The sequence below is a fragment of the Protopterus annectens genome, chromosome 14.part0, assembly GCF_019279795.1.
Source record: "Protopterus annectens isolate FY-2018-M chromosome 14.part0, PAN1.0, whole genome shotgun sequence".
In the NCBI taxonomy this organism is placed as follows: Eukaryota; Metazoa; Chordata; order Ceratodontiformes; family Protopteridae; genus Protopterus; species Protopterus annectens.
In genome coordinates, this window is record NC_056748.1 from 884,621,692 (window position 1) to 884,635,390 (window position 13,699).

General features: G+C 34.5%; 1 non-coding gene across 1 annotated transcript; it reads right to left on the reverse strand.

Moving 5' to 3' along the window:
* Positions 1 to 12,733: 12,733 nt before the first annotated feature.
* On the reverse strand, positions 12,734 to 12,840 carry LOC122789503. Its single transcript, XR_006362823.1, has one exon. It is a non-coding gene; the product is annotated as a U6 spliceosomal RNA (small nuclear RNA).
* Between the last annotated feature and the right edge of the window lie 859 nt (positions 12,841 to 13,699).

The window sequence follows — 13,699 nt, forward strand, 5'->3', positions numbered from 1 at the left end:
GAAAGTGGATGGGACTTCCTTTCTCCCTCATATTGCTTCCAGTGTGATGTCCTCCATTCAGAGCTAATGCTGTACTATTTCCTGTTTCTTTACCACTTCTGGATGGCAAAGTCATGGATGGCAAAATCCATTGTCCTCCATTCAGAGCTGACTCAAGATCTTTTGTACCACTTCCTGCCATCAAAGTATTACCTCTGCTCTTCATAGGGAAAATATGTTTAAAGTCTTTGTCTGGACTGGTAATCAGGCTGTTGTTATTCTGAGATAATAACGCAATAAGCCATGTAACTTCACCCTTCATAATTGCCACTTCAGACCTTAATATATTAAATTCTTCCCTTTGTATAAGCAAAAACAAAGAGGGAATTTCGTCTACAGAATCCATTTCGGGCTTCAATACTTTAATGAATGACTAATAACTAAAAAAGTGAGAGGTTACCACTGAACGACCAAGAAAAAAATAAAAAGCTATAGCCAGAGGCCACAACCAGGATTCATTTCAGGCAAATGGCAGACAGCAGTTATGCACTGGGCTACTACCATGTGAGTACTTGCAGTAGGACCCTCATAAAAATAGGTTCATTTATAATACTGTACTTTATTTTCAGTGACATATTTTTCTAGTTTTTAAATATTTTCCACAAAATTTTCATAGTGACTTTGTAATCCCACATTATATGTTTAATGGCAGCCTGAGTTTCTTGGCATATTGAACAAAGGAGTTACTGGAAATATATGAGTATAATCTTTTAGAGTATTGTGACATTATGCTTTAACATAAACTGTATATACAGTAGTTTTAGGAAAGGAAATAATCTGTAGGCAATTAATATCAGAGGCAAGGTGTAATCTATGTAATTACTTTTCAAATCCTGACAATAAACTGAAGAACTTCTGAAAATGAGAGAGTTTACATTTTTACAATCTGAATATCCTCAATCATTTGGTGGTTCTTAATTGATGAAATAAAAGTTTCATATGCAAACTGAAGTGATACAGAACTAGAGAGCATAATCATGTTTCCTAGTATATGCTGAAATCAGATTTGAGATGATGCTACTAAAAGATACACTTATAGAACAGCTAGAATACAATTTCAAGTGTTTAGATAAAGGAAGAAGGAATATTTAGGAAATGCAGCAATATTGACAAAAAGAGAGATGTACTCCGACAAATTATTTAGGTGCATCTAAAACATTTAAAACTATTAGCTCTGCTTGTTGAATATTTCACTCTGATGCTGAGCAGTCAATTCTAAAATAATTTTATTATGCAGAATTTGTTTGTTATGCATACATTTTTATTCCCTAGTTAGAATGTTCAAGCCAATATGCATGCATACATTTTAATATCAGTATTGGGCAGTGAAACCAAACTTAAAATTTTTAATATGTGTAAGAACATTATTTGATTTAGAAATAAAAGTAAGATGCTACATTATAATTAAATAAATCATCCAAAATATTATAAAATATGGCCCTGATTCCAAAAGATTTGCTGTTAGTATAAGTGACCACTTATGCTGACAGCAGGCTGAAAACAATTGTTTTGGAATCTGGTCCCTGTTTTAAGCCTGTTTATAGATCAGTCTTACACTGTAGTAAGTCACTTATACTGCGAGCCACACCTAGTTACTACAGTGTCTTGCATACAGAGAGACACAAAGTCATAAAATATCAGGATCTGCAGGCAGAAACGAGAGTAATGTGGAAGAAAGATATCCAGACAGTTCCAATAGTAGTAGGAGCAATGGGTCTTATAAAAAAGAATCTACAATCGTACTTGGATATGTTACCAATCCATGTAACTCCATATGAACTACAGAAGGAGTCATTATTGGGCACAATACTGGTGCTGTGAACAGCACTACTGGCTGACATCAAAGATTGAAACAATACTAATTTCATGAATTTTAATTATACTTTGACTTAGGAATGGGGTCCATTCTCATCATGGTATTAATAACCCAAAAGACTTGGAGAAATTAAACAAGAGTAGTCTGAATGGACAGATGAAAAGACAGCAAGCAAAGGAGAGTAGTAGTGCTGAAATTTAATTCATCCTCAAGTCTTGGTGAGTACCTTCACGAGGTGGACCCTGTTTTCACAAAATCTCACCAAGGTGACACTAATATATAGACTGTATTTATATAGCATATATCATGGACAGAAGTAGGTCAAAAACTAAAAAAGAAAGCTGAGTGCACAAGACCCAGGGAAAAAAAGGTGCCCAATCCTGGTAGCTACACTCGTGCCAGGACTGGAAAAGATGACAGTGTAGAATCCTCAAAATAGGGAAACATTTCTACAATAGCGCCAGGCCAGGCCAGGTCCAAGGGGAGGATGCCCCCCTGTTGTAGAAGGAAGTAGCAGTCCACAAAAATCACAAAAACTGATAGGCCAAAGAAGAACCATAAAGACGATAAATTGGACTATTGAGAATAAGAAAGAAAGTATATATTGTTACTATTATACAAAAAAAACAGAATTTCAAGACACATGATATACAAAATGAGAGAAATTAAAGGAAAGAAAAATACTTCCGCAAGAAAAACTGTCAGAAGCTTTAAATGAAAATTTGTGTTCATTAATACAACAAATTTGTGAAAAACAGTATATAGATCAAGAAACCTTGATCTGTTTGGAAAAAGAAGAATCCGAGGAAGTGCAAAAATATAAACAACAAAACCAAGAGTTATTTAAAAAGTATAAAAAAGAAATATGGGCATGGGAAAGAAAGAGAGGTTTAATATGATGCAATATTTATGCAAAGGAGAAAGCCAAATTAATCAATGTAAAGAAGGCAGTCCCAAAGATATTTGAAGAGAAATACAGGAAAAAGCATCCAGATATGGAAAATTTCAAAATAAAAAAGATAATATCACAAAGATCTAACGTAGAAAAGAAGATCATTAAGTAGAAGTTAAAAAAATAGAAGTTGAAGTTATGGAGTGCCTGCAAAGTGAAGTATTTGATGTAGAAGGTCTAACGCAGGTTACGTCACAGCAGGATGGAGTGAGTCCCCAAAGCAGGGAGAAACAGGAAGATCAGGAAACATCTGATGAAAAAATATGGACATGGGAAAGAAAAGGAGATTTAATATGGTGTAATATTTATGCAAGGAGAAAGCAAAACGTGCCAATACAAAAAGATATTTGAAGAAAAATACAGGCAAAGGAATCTGGACATGGAGAACTTTACAATACAAAAAAATAAGAAGACAAAGAGGAAAAGTAGAAAAGGAGATTAGTAATGGAGAAGTTAAAGAAATAGAAACTGAGGTTATGGAGTACCTGCAAAGTGAAGGATTTAGTGTAGAAAATCTAATTCAGAAAGCACCACAACAGGATAGAGTAATAGATATCCAAATTAAGGGGAAACCAATGGAACAAGAAGCAATTGGTCAGGTGCTATATGAAGATAATTTGGAGCCTTCCACAGGAAACCAGTATAAATGTTCACTTGAAGCTAGACAGAAGGGAAGGAACAGGAAATTGTGGAAACTCTGATGCAGTCGATGTTGAGGAGTGATAGACCAGTAAGTTCCCATATGATAGAGCAACGGATGGCACAGGATGAAATTGATGAGACTGTGTCACAGGAAGATGCTACAGAACCTTCTATAGAATGCCCGCAGAATTGGAAAACAAGGGACGTGCCCTCAGTTTGGAAGAAAATGAGTTAAGAGAAGAATTGCTTGACTTAATAGACATGGGCAGATATATCAAGATCAATGAAAGAAATAGACTGCAGAAGGTTAATAAAACCCAAAAGGTCAGAAGTCTGATAAAACAAATGAACACAGTAATTCAGATTGTTCATAGAGATCCATGCGATATAACAGAAGTAAACAGGATATATTATAGTAATACTGAATAGATAAAATTATAAAGCAATTAAGACAAGAAGTGTCACTGTTAGAAGAATATAGAAGAGGGAACAAATCAACAAAAATACTCAGAAAGATAGATGTGATAAAAGCAGTGTGCAATATTAGAACAGACCAGGGCCTATCATGCACTATCGCAAATAACAAACTAAAAAGTTCAGCACAAGCAGAAAAACTGAAAAGATACGAAGATAAATATAAAGGAAAAGTACAAAATAAGCAATTTATTGATGAGCCAAAAAGATTTTATAGAGAACTGGGAAATAAGGTAAAAGGAATTGAAAGACGACCAAAAAAAGAAGAAATAGATATATTTTGTAGAAGTATCTATGAAGATCCTATGGAACATAACAAAGATGCTAAGTGGATAGAAAAAGTAAAAGAAAGAATAAGAAGTTTAAAGGTACAGGATATGAAATGGGATGAAGTAACGGCTAGAGAGATTGAAACAAAGTTAAGAAAAGCCTTTAATTGGTAAACCCCAGGCCCAGATGCAGTACCTAACTTCTGGTTAAAAGTATTAACATCTTTGCACAAAGATTTAGCCATGAGTAAGAACTATTTATATGAGCACCCAGAACAGACACCAACCTGGCTAACAGGAAAAATAATACTCCTACTTACTACCTGCAAGCTACCCTAAAAATTATAGACCGATAATTTGCCTTCTGATGATGTATAAACTATACATGAGAATTGATACTGACAAAGTTTATAGTCATTTAGAAGAAAACTCAATTATGGCAGTAGAACAAAAGGTAATAAAAGAAAGTCATATAGAAAAAAGGATCATTTGTTAAATAAAGTCATAGTGGAGAACTGTAAAAAGGGGAACGATCTAAGTATGGCATGGATTGACTACAAAAAAGCATTTGATAGTATCCCTCATTCATGGATAAAAGGGGGTTTAAAAATTTATAAGATACACCCCACACTGATCAGCTACATTACACTGACCATGAAACAATGGCAGTCCACTCTGCAATCAAGCCATGATAAAGGACAAATTGTTATCCCAGGGATAAGAGTTCAAAGGGGGATATTCCAGGGTGATTCTCTGTCACCCCTACTATTCTGCCTTGCCCTTAATCCATTAAGCTCTTTACTCAACAGCTTAGGCCATGGCTATAATCTGGCTCCTAAAACAACTTATCATCTTCTCTTTGTAGACAATTTAAAACTATATAGCTCATCAGATGAGGAACTAAAAGCACAACTGCAAGTTGTCAAAAAATTTTCAGATGATATATGAATGTCATTTGGTCTTGATAAATGTGCAAAAGCAATCTTTAAAGCAGGAAAACTGCAATTCCAGGAAAACATCAGTTTGGGACAAGAATGTGATATAAAAACTTGAGCAAGAAGGAGTCTATAAATATTTGGGAATTGATGAAGGATCAACAATAAAATATGAACAAATGCAAATAAAACATAGTAAGGAATACTTCAGAAGACTTACATTAATCCTGAAAACAGCACCGATATATAGGAACATAGTCCAAGCTATAAACCAATCTGCTCTTCCTGTCCTAACTTACAGTTTTGGAGTAACTAACTGGCTCCAAAAGGTGTTGGATAGATTAAATAGGAAAACAAGAAGGATGCTTCATGCTCACCAAATGATTTATAAAAATCAGTGCATACCAAGATTATATATTCCCCTTTCTGAAGGAGGGATGGGCCTCCTTGAAATTGATTATATGTATAGATCTACAATCATGGGACTCCACACATATCTACTGACCTCACAAGACCCAAACGTAGTGAAAGTTTTGAAACATGAGGAGAATAAATCTAAGATGACTTATCTGCTTAATCTAGCAGAAGCTTAATTGTGTTAAGCAGGAATGGAAATCAAACCAGAAGCAGATAAAAATCAGGCAGCAACTGAATCTGCCAAAAAACAAAAGAAAGAATATAAGGTGAAGGATCAGATGAGAAGCCAATAAATATGGGAAAAGCATAAATATAGTTGCAAGTATAGAAAACTTCTGGAAGAACCTCATGTTGATCAGAAACGAACATAGGAATGGTTAAGGACAGGCAAATTCAAACCAAGAGATGAAAGGTTAATAATGGTGCATTAATCATTGAAATCACCACATCCAGTGACTAGATTATGTTGTGTACAGAGACACAAAGTAATAAAATACCAGGATCTGCAGGCAGAAACAAGAGCAATGTGGAAGAAAGATACCCAGACAGTACCAATAATAGTAGTAGAAGCAATGGGTCTTATAAAAAAGAATCGTACTTTGACATAGGAATGGGGTCCATTCCTGTCATGTTATTAGAAACCCAAAAGATTTGGAGAAATTAAAAAGAGTAAGTCTTTTGGAATCTGGCCCCTTGTCTTTGAATCTCCCATAAAACATGTATATAAAACCATAGGGGCCAGGTGGCATATCAGTTTTTAAGTTAACAATTGTTTTTAGCGCTTCTTTTGTTCTAAACTTGGAGTCATATTATCCTCTAAGACTGGGCCTTCACATTTATTTAAAAATCCAAAAAGGATTCTCAACAGTAATATTGATGTTAGATGTATATATTTATGTATAGACTTTGACAAGTATCTCTGGAGTTTTATTCACCTTGTCAGTTGAGCAACCTAACTTATTAGTTACATATGTATATAAATATTTGTTTTGAAATCTGTAAAATATTTCCTAGCAAATCTGAAAAGTCAGTTTTACCTGATACTCCTTTAATAAATTCTTAGCATTATTGGCGGCATGTTTTTTCCTTGCTGTTATCTTGCTCTTTTATTTTATTTCTTAAAAAAAAATCATACTCCATTTATTCTTTAGCAGTTAATGAAATGTTGTATTTTATACTCTGATTATTTACTATAATGTACATAAACATTTTTTCTGTGTAATCTGATCTACTCTGTTACTGCTTACATTATTGTCTTTTCTCTTTGGTTTGTTAAATATTTTATATTTTACCTGGGCTCAGCCTGAAATTGGTCAGTGATGATCTGTGTACTACACCTGTAAACAAATATAAAGAAAATAAACTACATTACAGTTTACTTTGTTGAATCTGCTTTTATCAACAAAATGAAAATGATGTGTAGTTTTTTTTATCAAAAGTATTTGTTTCCAAAGGCCAGAAATGTCTATGTTGTGAAAACTGGCATTCCATAAGGTTTTCTTGCATACAGTTAAATGGAGTTGTTTACTAGTGCCAAAACGTTGGGCTATATAGCAACTTTTGGCATTAGGGGTAATAGTGTGTGTGTGTGTGGCATTAGGGGTAATAGTGTGTGTGTGTGTGTGTGTGTGTGTGTGTGTGTGTGTGTGTGTGTGTGTGTTTGTGTGTGCGTGTGTGTATGTATGTATCTGTGGGTTAGAGTAAAGGGATAGATGTGAGGTTGTGTGCAAGTCGTTATGTAAGGGTGCCTTGTGTAGTTGTAATATCAGAGGAAGAGTTTTTGGAAGGTAATATGTAAGGTTAGGGTTAGGGGGCAGTGACATTATTTGGGTTAGCACATGTGTAAGCTGTTATAGAAGGTGAAGTGAACCCTAGTTTACACACAAGTAGGTGGTACAGGGAGGGAAAGGCCCCCAGTCATTGTTATTCATGTGTGCTAGTGTTAATCCTGCCCCTTCCCTAATCCCACATTACTTTATCAAAATCCTTTTTCAGTACAGTATCACTATTCAGACAAAGTATGTCTGATGGTACAGTTAAGTTTTATTATTTTTTTTTCACTGATCAGGAAAGGAAAACATTTGCTTTCCTTTTTTGATCACTGTAGGTTTGAGATTTTTTATTTTTCAATATTTGTTAATTTCAGCATTTAGTCATTGATACATTGTGGATCAGTATTTCTCAACATCAAAATTAATAGATACATGTATACATATCTGGATCCCTATTAGTTGATTGAGTCTTCAGAAACTCCAAATTGACATTGGCGAGATAACATGATTGAATTTCTGAAAACCCAAAGCTTTTGAATGGAGACCACGGTACAGTGAGAATTGGGAAATGTATCATTTTCCTCAATGTAATGCAATCTTGGAATGGGTATATATATAATTAGCAGGGGGTGTGGGGGTGCAGTGGGGCTTCCCCCTGCAAAACTGTAAAAAAAGATATATTTTTGTGTTTTACTGGGGTTTTTTAATGTTGGAGTTTTTAGAAATTCAGTCATATTTTTTCACCAATAGGATTTTTGGGTTTCTGAAAACTCGATCATCTGATGTAGATCCACATACACACACAAACACACACACACACACACACACACACACACACACACACATACACACACTTATGGGTTCCTTGAGGTTGGCCAATCATGGCTAAGATCATCCTGTTTATTGCCAACCCACTTTGGTCAACAGATGTGTGATAAAGAATAATCCCCAGGGAAGGAGAATATGTTCCTTTCCTAGGTGTTATGCAATGTCAGATTTAGTATGTATAATTAGTATGGGTTGTGATGGGTGAAGGGGACTTTCCCCCTCTATAAAAACACAGTTTGTATTAATGTATGTTCCAAGGAGTAACCTCAGAGCATGCACATAAGATGTCAACATTTTGTAATTCAACATTGCTGTATTGATGTAATGAGAAATTTACTATTACCACTAATTCTATACACACACACACACACACACACACACACATATATATATATATATATATATATATATATATATATATATACATGCAGATATTTCAGGCACAGGTAATAATGCCCTTTTAACCTGCCAACACACCAAATCAAACATCTCCTTAACAAATGTCTAAATTCTTAAAACGATCTAAACTTGTGTTTGCCTTACTATAATTTGGTAGTCTGTTCCAGGCATTGGCTATTTTCTCCAAGAACCAGTTAGTACATATCTTGTCCCTATATAATCATAGGTGGTCTGATTATTATTTAGTACTCTTTGATAACCCTGAACATTCCCAGTGGTCATTGTCTCGAAATGCCCTATATACCTGAATAAGGAATCATCTTAAATATGCATATAAGGCATTGTAGACATTCAGATATTTTAATCTTTCATAATAAAACACACTTTCATGTCATGGATGCCCTCCTATATTTCCGTGTTTTACTCTTTCCATTTTACTCATTCTATTTTAATGAAGTTTCCTTATTATCATTATTATTATTATTATTATTATTATTATTATTATTATTATTATTATTATTATTATTATTATTATTATTATTATTATTATTATTATTATCATTATCATTATCATTATCATTATCATTATCATTATTATTATTATTATCATTATCATTATCATTATCATTATCATTATTATTATCATTATCATTATCATTATTATTATTATTATTATTATTATCATTATCATTATCATTATTATTATTATTATTATTATTATCATTATTATTATTATCATTATTATTATTATTATTATTATTTTCCGTTTTACTCATGCTATTTTTAATGAAGTTTCCTTATTACTATTAAGTCATATTTTAGTTTGAGTCCAATATAAATTGCAAACAACAATTTTATTATTTCTGATTTCTTACACACTAAAATCTTTTTATGCAGCCTATATTTTTAACTATCATTAACCAGTTTGTTGATATGATCAGAAAAACTCAAACTGGACCTACATTTTACAAGCAGGTCCTTAAATGCATCCACAGTTTCTGTTACTGCATGCTGTATTAAATATTCACCCTTCAGTCTATATCCCCAAAATCTGATTTGCTTTATTTTTGCTATATTAATCAGCATATTATTTTCATGTGTCCAGATAGTCAGTTTAGACAAGTTCTTTTGCAGACATGTCCTGTCTGTAACAGATGTAATCAGTTTTTCCATTTTCAATTTATCTGCAGACAGCCTATAGAATACCTAAGTAGGGACTTTGGTCAGAGCTCTGTGAGACACCCTGACTGTAATCTAGAATTTCACTTGCACATTTGCTGCATGATACTTGTCATACTTTTAACCAGTCCAGCTTTCCATCTTATTAAGATTACATTAATATCTAGTTGTTATAATTTATTGATCATTGTTTTGTGTAAGACTCTATCAAATGTCAAAAATAAGTTCATATAAACTACATCAGAGAAAATTTTTCATTTACAGTTGTTACTAAATTATTGTAAAACATCGAGTTAAAGATTAGTTTTCAACTTTTGATAAATATGGTTTAAAGCCCCACCCTTTTCAATTCTGACAATAATGTATCCAAAATAACCGTCTCCATTATTTGTCCACAACAGGAAAGTAAACGTAAGGGTCTGCATGACTCTGGGTTTGTCCTATTCCTCTTTCACTTGAACATGGGTTTAAAATGTGCAAGTCTCCAGTCTTGAGGAATGCCCCATTATGTAAATGACCTAGTGAATAACAGCTATAATGATACTGTAAATTCATGTATAATGAGAGATTTAAAAATAACCTCCTTTGCTAGAATACTCAAATAAAGAAATAATATAACAAGACAAAGAACCTGCTTAATGCTTATAACAGGTCTCATTCAGAAATACCTTAAAAGGACTCTTAAGCAAACAAATAAAGAGCTCAAGGGAATTCCTAATGGTTCAGTACTGGGTATGAATTTAAAATTCCCACTAAAGCCAAAAATAACTACAAACTTTTCTTTAACTATGTCAGTAAGTTAAGAAGTAATGCCCAACAATGTTCAGACCTAGTCCACATAACACTGCGTACTCTGACCCAAAGGAAATAGCTAATATCCTAGATGACAAATTTAGTGCAAATGTTACTTCACCTACAGTTATAGCTATTGCACAGGTTCCACAGTCCCAGCCACCCCCTTCAGTTACTATGGGACAAGTTCTTTCAGCCCTCTCAAAAGCTATGAAGACCTCATCTGTGGGTCCTGATAATATTCATTTATTTTATTTATTTTACATTTGCTGAAAGTCCGACTGGATGCATGTTCATTTTCAGTGGAGGCCCGGGGAGAAAAGCTCCACAGTTAAATTTTAAGCAAAATGTAAGGTGTATACAGAAGCATTCAAATTTACATAGCACCAAACTTAACAGTGACTAGTAACATAGCATTGAAGCTTAAGATTTAACACATTTACATAGACTGAACACATCTTTTATAGTTTTAGGTTGAGGCATTACATAAATAAATAAATAAATAGATTATTACTAGGCTAATAGCCCTCATAGACCATTTTAAGCCTAGCCAATTACCCCCTGTGAGAATCAAACCCTGCCACCTTGTGTTTCTAAGGTAAACACTTTAACCATTACGCCACCCTCCCACCTCATATGGTGAACATTGTTAGTAAGGGTTGCATTTTTTGCTTTATACAGTTGACTTGTGAGCAAGTTAGCCACAGTAGGGAGTATAGCAACAAAGAGAGCAAAGATTAGACATAGTAGGGAGTATACCAGCAGAAGAAGAGAGAGATGGGAAATTGGATAACAGGTTAAGTAACATTAAATAACAGGTTAAGTAAGTAATATACCAGGTTGTCTCATTATCAGCACTAAATATGGCCTATCTGAACCCCTACTTAAGTTCTTTAATCAAAGCCTCTCCACTGGTTCCATTCCTGAAACCTAGAAAACAGCTACTGTAATGTCATGATGCAAGGGTGGTCCGACCATGGATGCTGGTAACTGCAGACCTGTTCGTTTCATTAGTCTAATATGCAAAGCTACGGAGTTTATTATGAAAGACCTCATTAATCTGGACATTGAAAATCTCTAATCCCTGAACAGTCACTAATTAGGCTTTGTCAAAGGAAGGTCCCACAGGGCTCAGCAGTGGGCCTTCTCCTATTTGGCATTTATTTTTCAGACCGTCAGGCCAAAACTCCTGACCTGTGGTTATCTTCATTTGCAAATGACTGTAAATTGTGTGGTTTTATTCGGTCTTCCACTGACTCACAATTGCTCCAGTATGAGTTTAACTATTAGTTCATCTTAGTAAATAAAACATTTTCTAATGGCATATACATGACGCACCCCTCCAATCAGATATGGCCTAAGGGATCTAGGCACCATTTTTGATAATCCTTAGTTTTTGATAATCACGTCCACACTAGTTCAGTTTAACTGATCTGAATTCTAAAGGCATCTCCATCAGATCCAAAGAATGTTTTATTTCATTTTGCTCATATCTCATCAGACTCATTATTGAATGCAAAGCACCTTTTGGCATTTATTTGTTTAACCATATCACTCAAGTTAAGAGACCTCAGAGATTCATAGCTAAAAAGGTCAGTGACAGTATCTTACTGTTATGGAAATATATCCTCCTGACCTTGTGTGCCTAGATCCTGATGTTAAAACATTTTTGGATTGTTTTGCATTCAGGTTCCCTTTTAAAACTCACCACATTCCTCTGCAATATTTCCACTTTATGCATCACTCCACTTACTTTTACATGATGATTATTTTACTTTCTTATAATCTTTTATTAATCCTCTGTGAAATGGTTTAGATTTCAGTTTGGCAGAATTACCTAGCAGTAGTTTAATCTTCATAATCCTATGATCACTGCACATCAGAGGTTAGTAAAACTTAACATGAAGTAACAGTTGTCTCCTCAGAAGCACAAACAGTATCCAGTGTGTGCCATTCCCTGGTAAGTTTCTTTAAATCTGCAACAATTGTTGTTCCTAAGAAGATGGTGTAAATAATTTCCTTCCTCCTTACTAATGTTGTAGAATCGGTATTATTCAATTTGTTTCTGATAAATTTAAGTCCCCGGCTACTATTACTTCCCTCCTATGTTTCATGCAAGAAATGTATAAATTCCTCTAGGTTATCAGCACTAAATTTTGGTGGGATATAAATTGTCATGGTCCACTTTAAAAACCACACAGACACCCAAAGACCTTTGAAAAAATATGGAAACCTTCACAAATTTGCTTGTCATTCTTGCACAGGTGCCATGCTAATCTTCTCTGTGTTGTTCTAATTTTAGTATATGTGCTGCCAAAGCAAGCACAGCAATAAATGATAAACATGGAAACTTTATTGAAACAATCAACTTCAACTCATTGCAAGAAAATAACATAAAAAACATAAGGCAGCGCAACCGCTCACCCTTGGATAAGCAGCATCCCTCACCTGCACATTTATCATTGTAATAACAAGGCAGCATCCCCGCTCAACTTCAACATATCACCAATCCAATCTATCCACTCAAAGTCTTCCACCATCAAATTCTTACCAACTCAAACTTCCAATTATCCTCGAGAGGGGGAACAGAAGAGAGGCAAGCCTGTCCCTCTTCTCTGCACAAAAGGCCATCACCAAAATGGAACAGGCTGGGAGGGCAACAAGATCACACCAACTGTGCCTCCCAACACTAAATCCCACCTCAAAAGCCTTCAAGACCCACCCCTTAATCCTATCTCACTTCCTCCCCTAGCTTCCTACTTGATTAACCCTTTCTTACCTGCTCCCTACCGACTCATTTATTCCCATCTTACCTACTTCCTTAATTCCCAGCTTCTCCACCCACCAAATCATTAAAGATGTCTCGTGACAACTTCATCTGTTCCCAAACCTCATTTCCAACAACTGTAATCTGTTCCATGATATCTTTATTGTCACAGTTTCACATGTTACAGTATTGGTGATATCCTCAAAGATGTAATAGCCATAGGTCTCATGACAATCTTTAATCCCTCTCATAATACCTCTACCTGACTTTTTTGTTTGACCACCTGTTACAGAAAGAAAAATTATATCCTAACCACACTGATTTCCAGTCATTGTTCTTTAACCATGTTTTACAAACAATAAGATTAATCTTATGCGAATATTTTCCAATAAAAAGCTTTATTACAAATATTCCTAGC